This window comes from Meriones unguiculatus, chromosome 7 (genome assembly GCF_030254825.1).
Source record: "Meriones unguiculatus strain TT.TT164.6M chromosome 7, Bangor_MerUng_6.1, whole genome shotgun sequence".
Lineage (NCBI taxonomy): Eukaryota > Metazoa > Chordata > Mammalia > Rodentia > Muridae > Meriones > Meriones unguiculatus.
Genome location: NC_083355.1, coordinates 79,275,437 through 79,291,655, shown reverse-complemented (window position 1 = coordinate 79,291,655; position 16,219 = coordinate 79,275,437).

Genomic DNA, 16,219 nt, shown 5'->3' with positions numbered 1-16,219 from the left:
TTGTATAGCTTGGGAAGAAAGTTCCCCTGCAGGCCCTCAATATGTCAGCTTTTTCCTCCCACATTCAGGCCCACTCACCTTTTAAGAAATGATGCAACTTCCCTAGGGTCCTCCTTGTTGTTTAGCTTCTTTAGGACTAGAGAGGTTAGTATGTTTATCCTATATTATATGGCTAATATCCACTTATAAGTGAGTATACACCATGGGAGGGAGGGAGGGCTGGACAGGGAGGAGACGAGGGAGGGGGCTACAGCTGGGATACAAAGTGAATACATTGTAAATAATAATAATAACCATAAAAAAGAAAAGAAATGATGCTTTGTGAACCAGGCTTACAAAAAAAAAAAAAAAAAAAAACAAAAACAAAAACAACAACAACAAAAAAAAACATGCTAAAAAATGTTATCTCTACTACACTTTCCGTGGCATCCCCCATAGTGTAAGGGTAGGACTGTCAGAGACCTGATCCAACCGTGGGTGGTGGGGCAGTAAGACACTGTGTGGCCACACTGTTGCTAACTCGCTTAGTGGTTCAGCTTGCTACAGTGAGGCCATCTGAGGTGACAGCCTGCAACAGGACATGAGCCAGCATGAGCGATATCCTCCCAGAGGGCCAAGAGATAGAGGTCAGTGACCCCAGCTCCCAGGGAGCAGCAAAGCCTTCCCACCCGCTCCAGGAGCCAGCTGGGACTCCCAGCTGCCCTTGCGCGTTCACACAAGTCACTCTCTGGAGAAGCACGAACTGGCCACAGTGGAACATTTTTCTCCTATGCTATCATTCACCCTCGTTTTCCTGCTGGGAAATCTGTGAAAAGTCAAAGATAGGTCTGGTAGGAAAAAAAAAAAAAGGCAGTAAGGCAAAATGTGCACGTCTTCATTCTGCATATATATACCTTCCCTAGCTGTTGCTATTTCAATAGTTGGGGCCGGCGTGCTTCATACGTGGTGGTCTCTGGAGAAGTTCCAGTCACGTGTGCAGGCCGGCTTCCTTTCTCTCTTTGTGCAGTAGAAAGAATTAGCAGGGGGTCATCTCATTTCGAGTAGCATGTTTTATGCTTCCACTGGAACCTAGGTTCAAAAACTTATATAAATACATGTGGAGAAAAGCCCTTGCTTGAAGGTATAGCCCAGGCTACTGCTCACTGGCCCCTGGGAAAGAACTTGGGTTGTCTCAGTTCATGCATCACTGAATTCTTCTTTATGGGCCCAGCCAGAGGTCTCACAAAACTGGAAGGCAGAAGTGGGGTGCCGGCCAATTCCATCTTTCCCATGAAAAAGTTAATGGAGTTCCCACTAAGCTTACTTGTTCAGCGCTCCAAGGCAAAGCATCTCTAGCCCGGGTTGGCAAAGCATTCACGCATTTTCTTGGAGGAAACAGGGGTCCTCATGCCCAAGAAAACATGAGGCTCGAGCCTATCTCCAAAGATTTATGGAATCAGGGTAACATTAGTTTCCATCTGGTCCTGGCTCTTCTACAATAGACAGAGCTGGCGGTGTAGAAGCAGAAGAATGGTGTTATCCCAAAGCACTGTCAGTCTGATTGACATGCACCAAGAGCCAGAGAAGCAAGGGCCATACTTTGAAAACAGTGAGTAAGACCCCAGGCCTTGGTTTGGCTTTTGTGAATTATCTCATTTAATCATCAAGGCACAAGAAACATCACAGAATTATACAGCTCGCACCACATGTGTGAGAAGTGAGGGGTGGACTGGTCACATAGACAGTAAGGCGAGATCTAGAAACACAGCAGGCGGTTTGGGCTCCAGAGCTGCTCTTACCCTTAGCCACTCAACAGCATCACCACGATGTCCAGCACAAACGGATCTGGGGTCTTGGAAGTGAAGAGTTAACAGACAGGGTTTGTGAGGAGGGTGAGGAAAAACCGAGACAGAGAGACCATTCCTGGGAGTCAAAACTTTTGCTCAGTCTTGAAGGATGCAGAGGAATTGAGAGGGGAAGGGCCAGAGACAGGAAATGGAAAGATTAACCCAGAAAGGGAATGGGATATACAGATATGCAGAAGGGAGAGAGAATATACAAAGCCGTGAACCTAAGCAGTGCAGCACGCCGGGGGCACTGAATTTGGGGTGCACTGGGGAACGGGGACGGTGCAGAATTGGAGGTAAGAATTAGGAATTAAGCCAAGGCTTAACAGAGAAAGCTTACATAGAACGTCAAAGCTTAGAGGACCGCTTCAGGCTTTCAGCAGTCAGGAGTTGGGCAACGTTTGTCTTTCGGAAAGAGTAGTTTGTTTGTACATGGAATCGCCGGCAGAGAATTAGAACCTGGGCTACAGCAAAGAATAAAAACAAGAGGTGGGGGAGGGTAACCAGGAAATGATTCCTTAATCCAGTAAGAAGAGATCGGTATAGGGTGAGACTCTCGTTGATTGGCTCAATGCGGAGAGTAAAGGGACAGTTAGGGCAGCATGACTTCCGTGTGTCTCACACACATGCAAAGGTGGCCTTCACTCATCTGGAGAAAACAGCTGAGGAAGGAGACAGGGCTGGGAAGCAACTCGCAATGTATGGCATCTGATGTCAAAACAGGACATCCAAACATCTATTCTAAGAAAGCCTCGTTGAAGGAGGCTGGGGCTCCAGAGAGAAACCGGGGCTCGGGAAACAGGTCTCTGAGTCATTCAGTGGTATCTGAGGCTATGGAGTGGGGCCAATTTTTATCTATTTCTCCAAATTCGCTCTCCATGATTGCTTTCTGATGCTCTGGCCGGAACTCGTACACCATGTTTCTGATATGCCAGTTGGCCTCTTCTTAGGGCCTTGCAATGGAAAGAGAATGGAAGCCAGAGAAGGAAGAGGGTATGAGCCTGCCACAGCGTCGTTTGTTTGAGGTAGGTGTGTGAGTGTATGTGTGTCTGTGTACCCCATTTGGGCACGTTCCTCTGGAGGCCAGAAGGGGGCATCAGATTTCATGGAACTGGACTTTTCAGGTTGTAAGTCAACTGATGTAGGTGCTGAGAACTGAACCCAGGTCTTTTGCAAGACCAGTATGTCCTCTTAAACACGGAAACTCTTCCCAGCCTCGAGCCTCATGCCTCACTTTTTCACACGAGTAAGGCAGGGTGCAGCTCTGGGGACCAGTGTTATGGAAGCACCCCCAGAGCCAGCTTCTTCTTGTCCCATTTGTAGACTCTGGTTTTGTCACCTGATTTTTCCCCATGGTTTGGGTCTAGGGGACTCCGTCTCTGAGTTCTGATTTTAATAATGCAAGTGTCTTCCTGTGTTCCTTCAGTCCAAAGGTGGAGTTATTTCCTACAGGACCTACTTTGACATACTGAGAGTTCTTTTACCTTCTCCATGGCCAGAAAGGTAGAATCAGAAAGCAGTTGAAAGTTGGAATGACCATCCCAGTTAACTACGAGAGAGCTTTTTCTTTTTCTTTCTTTCTTTTTTTTTTTTTGTCAACATGGTTGGCTTTCAGTCCTTCGCCATCATGTCTGATTCGAGGCCTGGTGGCAGGCTTGTCTCATCTCTATGTATCAGAACCATCAGAAACTCACAGCTATGCTGCTGGTTCAGGAAGAGGCTCCCTGCAGCCTCCTCTACGATGACCCTTCTCCCCCTGTTCACATCAGTTGGAGTCTCAACAGCCCTTGACAGACTGTGATGGATTTTCATGCTCCGAGCCTTATTAGACACGCAGCACTGGTCACATTTTTGTTCGTCTTCTTTATGGCCAATCAACTCTCCTGTGGAAATCTTGTCACCTTTCATTCTTGGCAGGTGACTCCAGAGTCTCTAGGCTGGACTGCTCTTGTGCACTAGAGTCCTCATTTGTTTCTGCTTGACAACTTCCCACATGTGTCTCACAGATGTGGCAAGCTCCTCAGGGTGCGATCTTTTCCCGTCTTCCTGGCTAGTGGCATTGCTGGTCCCTCAGCTACGGAGACGTAGAAGTGTCACTGTGCCCTTTGTCTCCAAAATGTAAGGAGGTGGTAGACATTCTGGACGGCTGACTGGTAGAAAGCCTCTTGCAGAGACTCCGAATTTCATTTTGGTGTGTGCTCTCTCCCTCAGACTTGCTTGGCATCCCCTGTGACTATGAGCACAGTGCCAGGCTGTGTACCCCAATCTGTGCACAGCTCTGGTGACAATGCGTTTCCTTGCTTCTCTGCCCCATCAAGACTCTCTGCACCATGGGCCCGACCTCTTGTTTTCTTAGATCCCACCATTGTAGGCAAATCCTTCATAGCCACTGTCAAGAACATTTATTAACACATTACTAGTTAGTCTTTGTAACGTTGTTCGGTACTTACTTTGTCCATCTTTGAAACAAGGAAACAATCTTAGAAAATTCAGATAAATTGCCAAAATATCATGAATTGTAAGAAGTATTGGGGAAATTTAAATCTGAAGCATTTAAACTAGGGCCTTTTCCTTATTTGGTGTAGATTCGTACACACACACACACACACACACACACACACATATATTATGTGAAATTATTCAATATCCATTCCATGTAACTTACATATCAAAATCTTACTCATTGGCCTTTTTTTATTATTAATTACTTCAATTTACATCTTGATCATAGGCCCCTCCCTCTCCTCCTCCTAGTCCTGCCCTCCCTCCTGCCTCCCCTCTCCCCTATTCCTCAGAATAGAGGAACCCATTTACCCAGACACCCCAGCTCATCTACTCACATGAGTTCATCTTCCTCCCTGTGGCCTGGTAGGGAAGTCCCATCAGGGAGAAGTCATCAAAAAGGAGGCAACATAGTCCATGTCAGAGATAACCCCCCTCATAGTGGGCCCACATGAGGCCAAAGATGCCCACCAGACTTATCTTCTTGGGGTCTGTACATTGTACTATGTCTATACTGTACTATGTGACTAAAATCCACTGATAAGTGAGTACATACCATGTGTGTCTTTCTGGGTCTGTGTTACCTCAATCAGGGTGATCTTTTCTAGCTCTATCCACTTGCCTGCAAATTTCATGAGTCCCTTGTTTTTAAAAGTTGAGTAGTATTCCATTGTGTAAATATACCACAGTTTCTTTTTCCATTCTTCAGTTGAAGGACATCTAGGTTGTTTCCAGTTTCTGGTTATTAAAATGAATAAAGCTGCTATGAACATGGTTGAGGAAATGTCCTTGTTGTATAGTGGAGCATCTTTCTGGTGTATACCCAGGAGTGGTATAGCTGCGTTTTGAGGTATGACTATTCTCAGTTTTCTGAGAAAGCACCAGATTGATTTCCAAAGTGGCTGTACAAGTTCGCACTCCCACCAGCAATGAAGGAGGGTTCCTCTTTCTCAACATCCTTGCCAGCATGTGTTGTCACTTGAGTTTTTGATCTTAGCCATTCACAATAGACAAAATAATATATAGTATCTAGGGACAAATCTAAGCAAGGAAGTCAAAGATCTGTATGATAAGAACTTCAAGTCTCTGAAGAAATAAACTGAAGAAGATATCAGAAGATGGAAAGCTCTCCCATGCTCATAGACTGGTAGGATCAACATAGTGAAAATGGCCGTCCTGCCAATAGCAATCTACAGATTCAATGCAATCCCCATCAAAATACCAACACAATTCTTCACGAACTTTGAAAGAACAATTCTAAACTTCATATGGAAAAATTAAAAACCCAGAATAGACAAAACAGTTATATACAGTAATAATAGAACTTGTGACTTCAAGCTGTACTACAGAGCAATAGGAATAAAAACCACATGGTACTGACATAACAGGCTGGTGGAGCAATGGAATCGAATCGAAGACCCAGAAATAAACCCGCACACCTATGCACACCTGAGTTTTGACAAAGGAGCTAAAAACATACAATAGAAAAATATCAGCATCTTCAACAAATGATCCTGGTCTAACTGGATGTCTACATGTAGCAAAATGCAAATCGATCCATATCTATTGCCTTGCACAAAATTCAAGGCCAAGTAGATCAAAGACCTCAACATAAAACCAGATACACTAAATCTGCTAGAGGAGAAAAATTGGGTGAGATCCTTGAACTCACTGTCACAGGAGACAACTTCCTGAACAGAACACTAACAGCTCAGGCTCTAAGATCTACAATTATTAAATGGGACCACTTGAAACTAAAAAGCTAAAGCAAAGGACACTATCAATAGAACGAAACATCAGTCTACATATTGGGAAAAGATCTTCACCAACCTTACATCCTATATCCAGAATAAATAAAGAATTCAAAAAAATTAAACACCAACAAACCAAACAATCCATTTTAAACAATGGGATACAGAGCTAAACAGAGAAATCTGGAATGGTGGAGAAGCACTTAAAGAAATGCTCAACGTCCTTAGCCATTGGGGAAATGCAAATCAAAATGACTCTGAGATTCCATCTTACACCTGTCAGAATGGCTGAGATCTAAAACTCAAGTGACAACACGGGCTGGTGTCCTTCCTTTTAATGGCTACTTTCAGATACATACCTGGCATTAGTGATTGGCTGAAGGTATCCAGTCTCATATTCACTTCGCTATGGGCTTCGTAAGAAAAGTGATTGTGCCTTAGTTATATTTGTCTTTCTGTGCTGAGCCCAAACGTAGTCTATCTCTGTCTAGTCGTTCAATGTGGAAATGAATTGTCCTATAAACACAGACAGAAGATGCAATATTAGTGGTGGTAAGACGGTGGCATGAATGCCCTATGTCCCAGTCCCTGAGTGTCCCTGAAAACCACAACGTTATTTTATAATATTAAATGGGTAAAGATGACACAAAAAGGGAGCATCTTACTAAACATTAGCTCTTAATATTAAACACCTTGTGGGGATTGTTCACCCAAACGACATACATGCTTCATTACACTTGCCACCATTGCTATCCATCTTGTCCTTCTATATTGTGTGGCGCTGGAGAAAGGGTGAACAGGTATCCGTTTACCTCTGATAGGGAACAGAAGACCAAGGTATGGCCACTACCAAAGTTCAACTTGGTGAACTAATAATAAGTTTATTGGGGTAGCTCACAGGAGTGTGAGTAAAGGGTTACTTGCAGGAAAGAAAGAATTCACCAGAAGCAGGAGCAAAAGCTCACTCCAGCATGGATGATGGCTCACGAAAGCTAAATACCCTGCTGGCAGCTCAACAGGTTGGACATTGTCCTTCTCGGTAGCTGGACTGGTCTCTGCCTCTTCCAGGCAGATTGCCTGGTCTGAGAGTATCGCTCAGTAGTCTTTACTAGTCACATAAGCTTGAGGAGGGAGGAGATCATCGGTTTCAGGAACTTCCTGAAGCTCCTGAGTTGTTTTCTTCCTGAGTTTTAAGGTGCTTCCCTGCAGGATGCAGTAACTCACCTCTTTTTAGAACATCATAAATCTTAGCCAGCTTCCCTCCGAGATGGGAGCTTTTATCTCAGAGGAAATGGTATATAACACATACATCAGTGTTTATCACCCAGGCAATAACTCACTCAGCTCCTGCAATGTGCAAATGAATTATGTGGTGATGTTGGCAACCAAAAAGCGTGTTATCTGAGTCCACGGGAGAATGATAACCAATCAATTATGAAGACTGGGGCCATCCTTGTCCAATGTCCAGCCAAATGGCATGACCCAGCACTCCTTCCCCATGTGAAACCCAGGAAAACACATGCCTTCACCAAAGCTTACCCAGCATTATGCATAAAGTTCAAAAATTGAAATGACCCAAATGTCCACTAACTGACAATGAAAAACAGAAGTGGTATGACCATGTGATGGAGTACTATTCAGCAAGGAAAACGAGTGAAACTCCACTATGTACTGCCACGTGGACCAATTGTGAAAACCCTCGGCAGAGTGAAAGAAGCCAGTCGAAATGGCCACATCTTGTATAACGGCTTACACCAAATAGTCCGAATACGAAAAGCTATAGCCACAGGAAGCCGGTCAGCACTTTCCTAGGACTTAACAGTAGGGCTGTGGGTGAAAATAGAAAGCAACTGCTAACGGTTCTGGAGTTTCCTTTCGGGGTAATGAATATTCTAATCCAGACCGTGGTGACACATGCGCAGTTTCGTGAATGAGCTGCCCAGGTACCGAGCGCTCACGAGCTGTGCCACTGGAGCTCCACGGCCAGTGAACGTAGGAAAAGCCCCTGAACTGCATGCTGCAAAAGGAGTGAGTTATATGGATGTGAATTATACCTCCGGCCAGCTGTTATTTGTTAAAGCTGTCAAAGGGGCTGAGCAGATTGTTAGGTAATAGGGAGAGAGCCTAGCCAGTGGTTACAGAGGATGCTAAAAAAACTCAGCCTAAAAGCAGAAATTCAGTATTTGGATACCAGACTTCTGCCATCTTAATATGGGTTGAAAGGAAGCAAAATGGGTGAATGGGAAAGGGGTCTCCATTCTCCCCTCTGTCCCCACAAATTTGCTTTTATCAAAGATGAAACGCTGCCTGGTTTAGATCAACCAGGAAATGATTTCTTCCCAGGTTTTTGTTTTGTTTTGTTTTGTTTTTTGTTTGTTTGTTTTTGTTTTGTTTTTTCCCTTCTGTATCTTGAAAAGGCAAAAATGAATATTTTATCATTTGTCTAAGAGGAGGCTTTTTAATCTCTTTATATTAATTTTGGAAGACCTTTAACACAACTGAGGAGCCCCACCATCCCTCCGCCCACGTCTGTGTGTTTGGATGCAAACAGTTTTAAACTCATCTCAGAGTGCTGACCTGGGCTGAGGGCGAAGGCTTTAAAAAGCAGCTGTGGTGTTAATGGCTGCTCCGTGCTACGGGCCAGCTGGGGCTTGACGGAAAGCTGGACCACAGAAACACGAGGAACGGTCTATAAATAGGAGGACCAGCAATTATCAGCCAAAACACACAGATGCTGGGGAGGCCACACAGAAAGGTGTAAGGGCACCGTCAGGGTACTGTCAGGGCAGTGCATAAAGATGGCAATAAAAATACTACCTTCCCCCGAGCCGATGAGCTTGAACCTTTTTCCTCGCTCTCTGATTCCCAGCCAGCTCTCCAGAGGGAGAAGCTGGGCCTGGAAAAATAAGATGTATGGGAATAAAAGCTCTTATCTGGGTTTCCCACTGCTCTTAAAGAGCCAACGCACAGGAATGGGGTGGGTGGTTCTGGCTCGTTAGGACCACATCCTCGCTTCAGAGATGCTCAGAGAGCCTAACAAAACCAGAATCCACAAGCCCTGGCCGGCGTGTGCCTGGCAGAGGCATTTGTCCTGCTTTGCCATGATTTCCAAGCAAGATACCTGAGGCTGACTGAGTTTTCTCCCCGCCAAAGTCCTCATGCTTCCGTGCTTTGGTCGCTGCTCCTGTATTTTGGGGCGCATTGATTTCTGTGAGTCAGAATTTCCCTCCTCTTTGTCTGGTAACCTCCTACTCATTCTCTCAAGCTCACCTTTTTCTGGGAGGTTTCCCCAGTCCCCTCAGGCAAAATTACTCATCTCCCACCCCCGCACTCCTAAGGCTGTCTCCATCGCCTCCCTAAACACTGCTTCCCTCTCCCTCCCCAGAGACCGAGAGCTTCAGAAACGAGGATTATAGCAGATATTTTAAAATCTCCATCACTTAACGTGTCTGGTATAGAGTTAAGTACTCAATGGATGTTTTTCAAACTCCGCGTGTTCAAGATCCTAACATGTACCCCGAGAATGTAAAGTTGGAGTCTCGGACCCAGAAAGGGCAAGAAAAACTGTTGGGAATATCCCAGGCTCGGCGATGGCAGTGGATGAGGTAGGAAGATGGGTGTATACTGGGAGTAATCTCGAGCCATACGATCATGGTTCCCTTTGTTTATTAGGGCTGCGTGACAAAGCAACGCAAACTTGGATGACTTAAACAACAGAAATTCACCGAACTTGACCTTTAGATCTAAGCAGCGTTGGCGGGGCCTCTTTAAAACACACAGATGGTAATTGGAACCAGCGGACTGGAGCCTGGGTGTTAACCCAGACCCTCACTAATCTGGGCACCGCACTGTCTGAGGCTCTCCCCGGGTGTGAAAAGAGACAGGCTCCTGAGTCTGCGCACCGCAGTCTGTATGCCTCAGAGCCCCACCGGCAGTATGACAGTTGGCACTGCTCTGTAGCAAACCAGGCTGGCATCATGCATGAAGCTGAGAAGGGGAAGGTAGCTGGCTCAAGTCCTCATGTGTGTGCACCGTCAGCCGAAGGCAATGGGTCCCGGTGCTGGGCAGCTGGTGAAGGTGGCTGCGGGAGCCATCTTAGAGAGCAGCGGCAGGCTCCAGCTAGCCTCGGCACTGCCTTAGGCAGCTGCTGGGTGCGGAGCCTGGGAAGCAAGTCAGTAAAACCTATCCCAGTCGCCTCTGAGCATCTTCACATAGATGCTGTTGTTTCTCACCCTTACTTCATTTCATTTTGTTCCTTGAAGCTCCAGCATAGATCATTCCTCTCTTTTGAAAAGGGACTGCAATTTTTAATCCTGATGTTGCTCAGTGCTGAAGATGGAGTGGTCAGAAGGGGGCCCTTGAAGTCAGCTGCTGGGGGTGAATTGCTAAGATATTTTCCAGAAGGTTCTTCTTGACAGGCTATAATGAGAAAGCTATGAATTCTATTTCTGGAAATGAACCCCAAGAGAAAAATGAGAAATTCTGTCAAAGGCTTAGATTAAAGACTATTTACCAGAGCTGGGCATGGTGATGTGCTTGTCCTGTGAGTACTTAGAGGTAAGGGGACTACATCGAGAGTTCAAGGTTATTCTTAGATATGCAATGAACGAGGATAGCCTAGACCACACAACACTCAAAAAAAAAAAAAACACACAGAGAAGAATGTTGGTTGTAGTGATGATGTTTTAGTGGGTACATACCTTGTCAAATCCATAACATTTAAATACTAGATATTTTGTACACACATACACTATAAATTATAACATATATATTATATATTTTTAAAGCTAAAAATGTAGGAGAGATGGCTCAGTGGTTAAGAGCACTGGCTGCGCCTTCACAGGGCCACAGTTCTGTTTGTTCTCAGCATCCACATCATGAGCTGCAACTGCCTGTAACTTCAGTTCCAGGGAATCTGATGCCCTCTTCAGGCCTCTGAGGGCACTTCACTCTCACACACAAATCCATACAGACATACATACACACACACAGACATACATACCCATAACAAAAAAATAATAAAGACAGATAAAAAGCATTCAAAACAATAATGTCGATTTCCAAATAAACTGTCTGAAGAAAAACATACTCTGTTATCAAAGATGATTCTTTTTTAGGCCAGGAGTTTCCACAGGGCTGAGAAGTTGGCGGCGGTGGGGTTTGACTAGAAGTCAAGAACTCCTGAGATGCTGTCACCCAAGTCTTCGGAAAAATCGTATTTGTGGTTTTCATACCTGGAGCTGGTCCCAGCCACTTTACAGGATTAGAAACCTAGGTCTCGGGTAGAGACAGGAGGTAGGAACAATACAAGGATTCCATTGAACTGTTGGGAACCACTGAGAGGCGTCACTGTGAGAGGTTAAAAAACTTTTTCGAGTTAATTCCTGGGACTGGGGCAAAGTCACCAGCTCACAGTCCTTTCAGAGCAGAGGTCTAGCAGCAGTCCTCCCCCCAGATAAACCTCAGGGTGTGACTGGAGTCACATACCCCCTAAGAAAGCCCATGAGATGTGCTAGTCCCCCACCTCTGCTACAGCCTAACCTGCGCATAACGGGGCAGTACCAGGGGTCAGGTGACCCCCAGGTAGCCAGGCCTGACCATTTGTGGTCTTGGCGCCTAAAAACAGACCAATCATTTTAAAGGTCAGCTTCCCTAGAGACCCTCTCACGCAATCCTTGCACTTCCCCACATGCATTTTGTCCCTTTAAAAACCTTCTCCTTCCGGAGTTGGGGGTTGCTTGCCCCTTTGTCTTTGTAAAGGGCAGCTACCCAGCTCGAGCTTGTAATAAAAGACCCTCGTGTGTTTTGCATCAGACTCAAATCCTGTTGGTCACTGGGGACTCTCCAACTGGCTATTACAACTGGACTTACTTCTAGAAATACCTGTTTCAGAGATAAGGCTGGCTGGACCTGCTGATGTGAGCCAGTAATTCCAGCTATTTGTGAGGCCGGACCAAGGGGGTCTGTGATTTCAAGGCCAGAATGAGTAGGAAAAAAAAAAAAAAAAGGAAAGAGGGGAGGAAGGAAGAAGGAATGAAGGAAAGGAGAGATAAATGCAAAGAGAGAAGAGAAAGAGAGAGAGAGAGAGAGAGAGAGAGAGAGAGAGAGAGAGAGAGAGAGAGAAAGGGGCTGAGGACGTAGCTCAGTGGTGGAGGCTTGCCCAGAATGTAGGAGGCCCTAAGTACAATGCCCAGCCCTGGGATGAGAGACAACACCCTTTCCTTTAACAAGCCCTGGTGGTAACTGCACTGCAAACGCTGTAGTAGCTGAGGTGAGTCAAGCCTGAAAGGGGTCTCCAGAGAGATCTAGGGAAACAAAGTGGCTCTCTGCAGCCTCTGTGAGGGCCTCTGAAAGAGGTTTCTGACAATCCGCAGTCCCAAAGAAGCTAAGTAACAAGGAAGGCCCAAGGGAAGGTACCTGAATGTCACTTAGTAGGGGAAATAGAATAGACAGCAGAAGTTGATGAAGAGAGGGAACTGGGCAGAAGATGGACTAGGGAGGGAAACAAGGACTGGGGTCAGATGTGGGGAGAATCAGGATGGGAAGTGGGAGGGCTGGGAACAAGAAGAGAAACTGGGGAGGGACATCTCTTGGTCAAGCTGGAGGCTTGCTACAAGGTAAGCTCCTGGGAGGATGTAGGTTTGACTCTAGCTGAGACTCCCGACAGCGGGGACATGAAGACTGAAGTGTCCACCTCTTGGGCAGGCAGGACTAGTAGAAGGAGGGGATCAACAACCCACCGACAAAACCTGTGATCCAAAAATTACCCAGCCTACAGGAAGTTCAGGGATAAAGAGGGAACAAAGATAGAGGGAAAGTCCAATCACTAATTGGCCCACCCCGCAGTAGAGAGCCAGCTCCTGAAAATAAAGATGATGCTCTGCTGTGCTTTCAGACAGGAGCCTAACTTGACTGTCATCTGGGAGCCTCTAGCCAGCAGCAGATCAGACAGAGGCTGGGACTTACAGCCAAGCATGGGGCGGAACTCTGGGGGTCCTGTGGAAGTGTTGGGGGGAAATTGGAAGGACCTGGAGGAGACAGGAACCCCACAAGAAGACCAACAGAGACACCCATGGGGGCTTTCAGAGACTGAAACATCAACTAAGGAGCATGCATGGTCTGGACCTAGGCCCCTGCACACATGTAGCCATCAGGTGGCTTGGTCTTCATATGGGGCACCTGGCGAGTGGAGGGGACTTTATTGCCTGCCTTTGGATAACTTCCCCCTGGCAGGGCTGCTTTGCCTGGCCTTGGGGGAATGAAGATATGTTCAGTCCTGATGTGGCTTGATGTGCTGGGCAAAGTTAATATGGGGGGAGGGGAAGGGAAAAGGGGATGGAGGGAAAGTGGGAAGGGACTGGGAGGAGGTGAGGAAGGGGGCACCCTCAGGATGTAAAGTAAATAATATAAAATTTTAAAAAATAATAAAAAACCCTTCTGTACTTTTCCAAACATACCTTTACTGGAACTGGGTGAACAGTGCAAAATCTGAAGACAAGGCTGTTATCCAAACGCAGTTCCCCACGGAAACTGTATCCCAGGTTTTAAACAATGAATTCCAACCCGTACTTCTAGTATTCAGCCAACCCTTGTATCTGGCCAGTCACCCGCATTCTCAGGCTTGCAGCTGGAACATGGGACTTCCTCATCCCCATCTGCGTGTAACTGATTATCTGGACAACCTTCAGTTTCGCATAACTTTGAGAAGACGGGTGTCTGCTGCTAGATATTTGACTACATTGTGTCTGAGGCCAAAATTTTACATATTAGATGGGGGCCTCTACTTCACAGTGAGCCCTGAACCCCTTGTCTTTCCATGGCATGATGGTGAGGGTGTGAGGAAAGGGTCTCTCTCAGCAGCTCTGCTCAAGCTTGTTAGATTCTCTCTCTCTCTCTCTCTCTCTCTCTCTCTCTCTCTCTCTCTCTCTCCCCCTTCTTTCCTCTTTGGAGAGACTAGGGATTGAACATAGGGCTTTATGCATCCAGCTAAGAAGTCTATCGTTGAGCTTCATCTTCAGCTGCATTTACCTTGGGTTTTGGAGTGTCTTGAAACTTTACACATTCATACTGATTAAGTCTTTTATTGTCAGACGTGGAATAGAAAATAATCGCGGACTGTTAACCCTGAGTATGTGCTCAGGCAAATGTACCATCCACTATTCATTTCACTGACTAATGCTAATACGAATAAGGGACAAAGTTCAGATGTGATTTGGAACCAGGTGTGAAAAAGCTGTCAACAGGAGGTGCGGGGGGGGGTATATAATGATTTCCAAGACTTTCTCTGGATTAAGCACAAATTGTCACACCATGAAAGGGACTTCTTATGTGTCATCTTCTCCTCTGCAAAGCAAGAATTCAACACTGTAAGAACTAGGCCCCTCACAGCCTGAGCCACCAGGACTTTAACTAGATTAGTGACGTTTCAAAACTGTTCCTTAATCAAAAAAGGATCTTGGTTCAAACAGAGTCCTCTGTGTTTAAAGAGAAGTGAAAGCAGACCACCCCTTGTGTCTGGTTTTTCTCCAGAAAGCCTCAGGTTAGACTTCTCCATCAGTTCGGGTCCTTCCCGGGAATGAGGACACTTTCACTTTTGTTTTTCAGAACTGCTGGGAGAGCTAAGAAACCACATTTCCGAAAGAAAATCAGAGCCGGGGAGCTCTTGCGTTCCGTGTGGCAAGAACAAAAGAAGTCATCAGAGGGTGTCGTCCGGGCTGGGTCTGCTGTTCCACCCCTCAGCGAGACTTAGCGGCATCACACGCCATCCTTGGTCTGGAGGACATTTTGACCATCCTGTACGCTCTCAGAGAAAACCGCCAGGAGAAGCAGAGATGGCCGCCAGGAAGCCAAAACAAAACCTTTGTAGTCCCTTCTGACCCAGAGTCTGTGGCTGCTCCATGACTGCCCTGTCCCTTGCTAGGGCATTCCTTTGTACGGAGCAGAGTGTGGCTTTTGTCCCAGAAAATGTGCTGCAGGCTCTGTTCTCCTTTTTAGCTTTGTTATTCTAGAAGGGGATAGCAGCATCAACACAGAAGGCAAAAACAGTGGACTGATGTCAGCGGGGTGTGTGTGTGTGTGTGTGTGTGTGTGTGTGTGTGTTGTCTTTTGTTTTCTTATTAAGTGTTTGTTAAAGGTACACAGTTTTTCATTGGTTCCTGGTAGTCTTCCGTGTGACAATCATTAAACTTCTTCCTTTCCTCAAGCCTCTGTTTGCTCGTGCGTAGAATATAAGCAAAAAACATCTCCTTGAGCTTTTAATGGATTTTTATAAGAAGAGTGCTTAGGGCAGCTGATGTTCTTATTTTAAAGGAGAATTTCCTCTCAAGTGCTGATCATAGGACTGTATAGGGCTATGTTCTGATAAATTCTTTCCCGTAAGTTTATTAAAGCTTGCCAACATGGCGAACGGACACATTTCCCTGATTCTAAATAACTAAGCCCAAGTGACCCATAAAGTAAATAGCCGCCATTGGCCCGCGCTGTGGACCTGTGTCCCCTGACTCTAAAGATATTGCTGCAGAGATTAGGCCAGGGACACAGCTGTCTTTGTCTCTGCACCTGAGGCGACAACCGTAGAAAGAGCCTCTTGGCGCTTGATCCGAACACTTACTCGGGCCTTTTCTCTTAAAAGTTTCCTTGCTGCTGCTATCCCCATAATAGTGTAAAATACCATTATTTCTGTACAATTTTGATTATATCTTGTCTGCGGAGGTTGCTATGACTCTGGTCCATGATTGTGATGACTGAGGTGCAAGTCAGTTTCAGCCAAGGCTGTGCAGTGGGAGTTATGAAAGCACACGATCCCAGAAGCTCCTCAGCACAGAGGACTTTAAAACAAAGGGTGACTGAGGTCTGGGGGTGGGGTGCGGGCGCCTTCGCTCACCTAGTATATCACAAGCACTTTATTAGGAATGGGAAATGGAGACGGAACTGTTTCTGTTTTGACTTACAAATCATCCTAGTGTGAGCAGAGTTATGTCTGGGGGGAGGGGGGCTCCCTGCCTCTTTGCTGGCAGAACACAGTTCCTTCCTTCCTTCCTAGTTGAAAGTGAGGCAAATGCCGGCATCCCGGAGTCTCTGATCCCAGTCTATCTAAAAATCAATGAGCCAAAGGCATTTGCCAACCACGGGGATCAATCT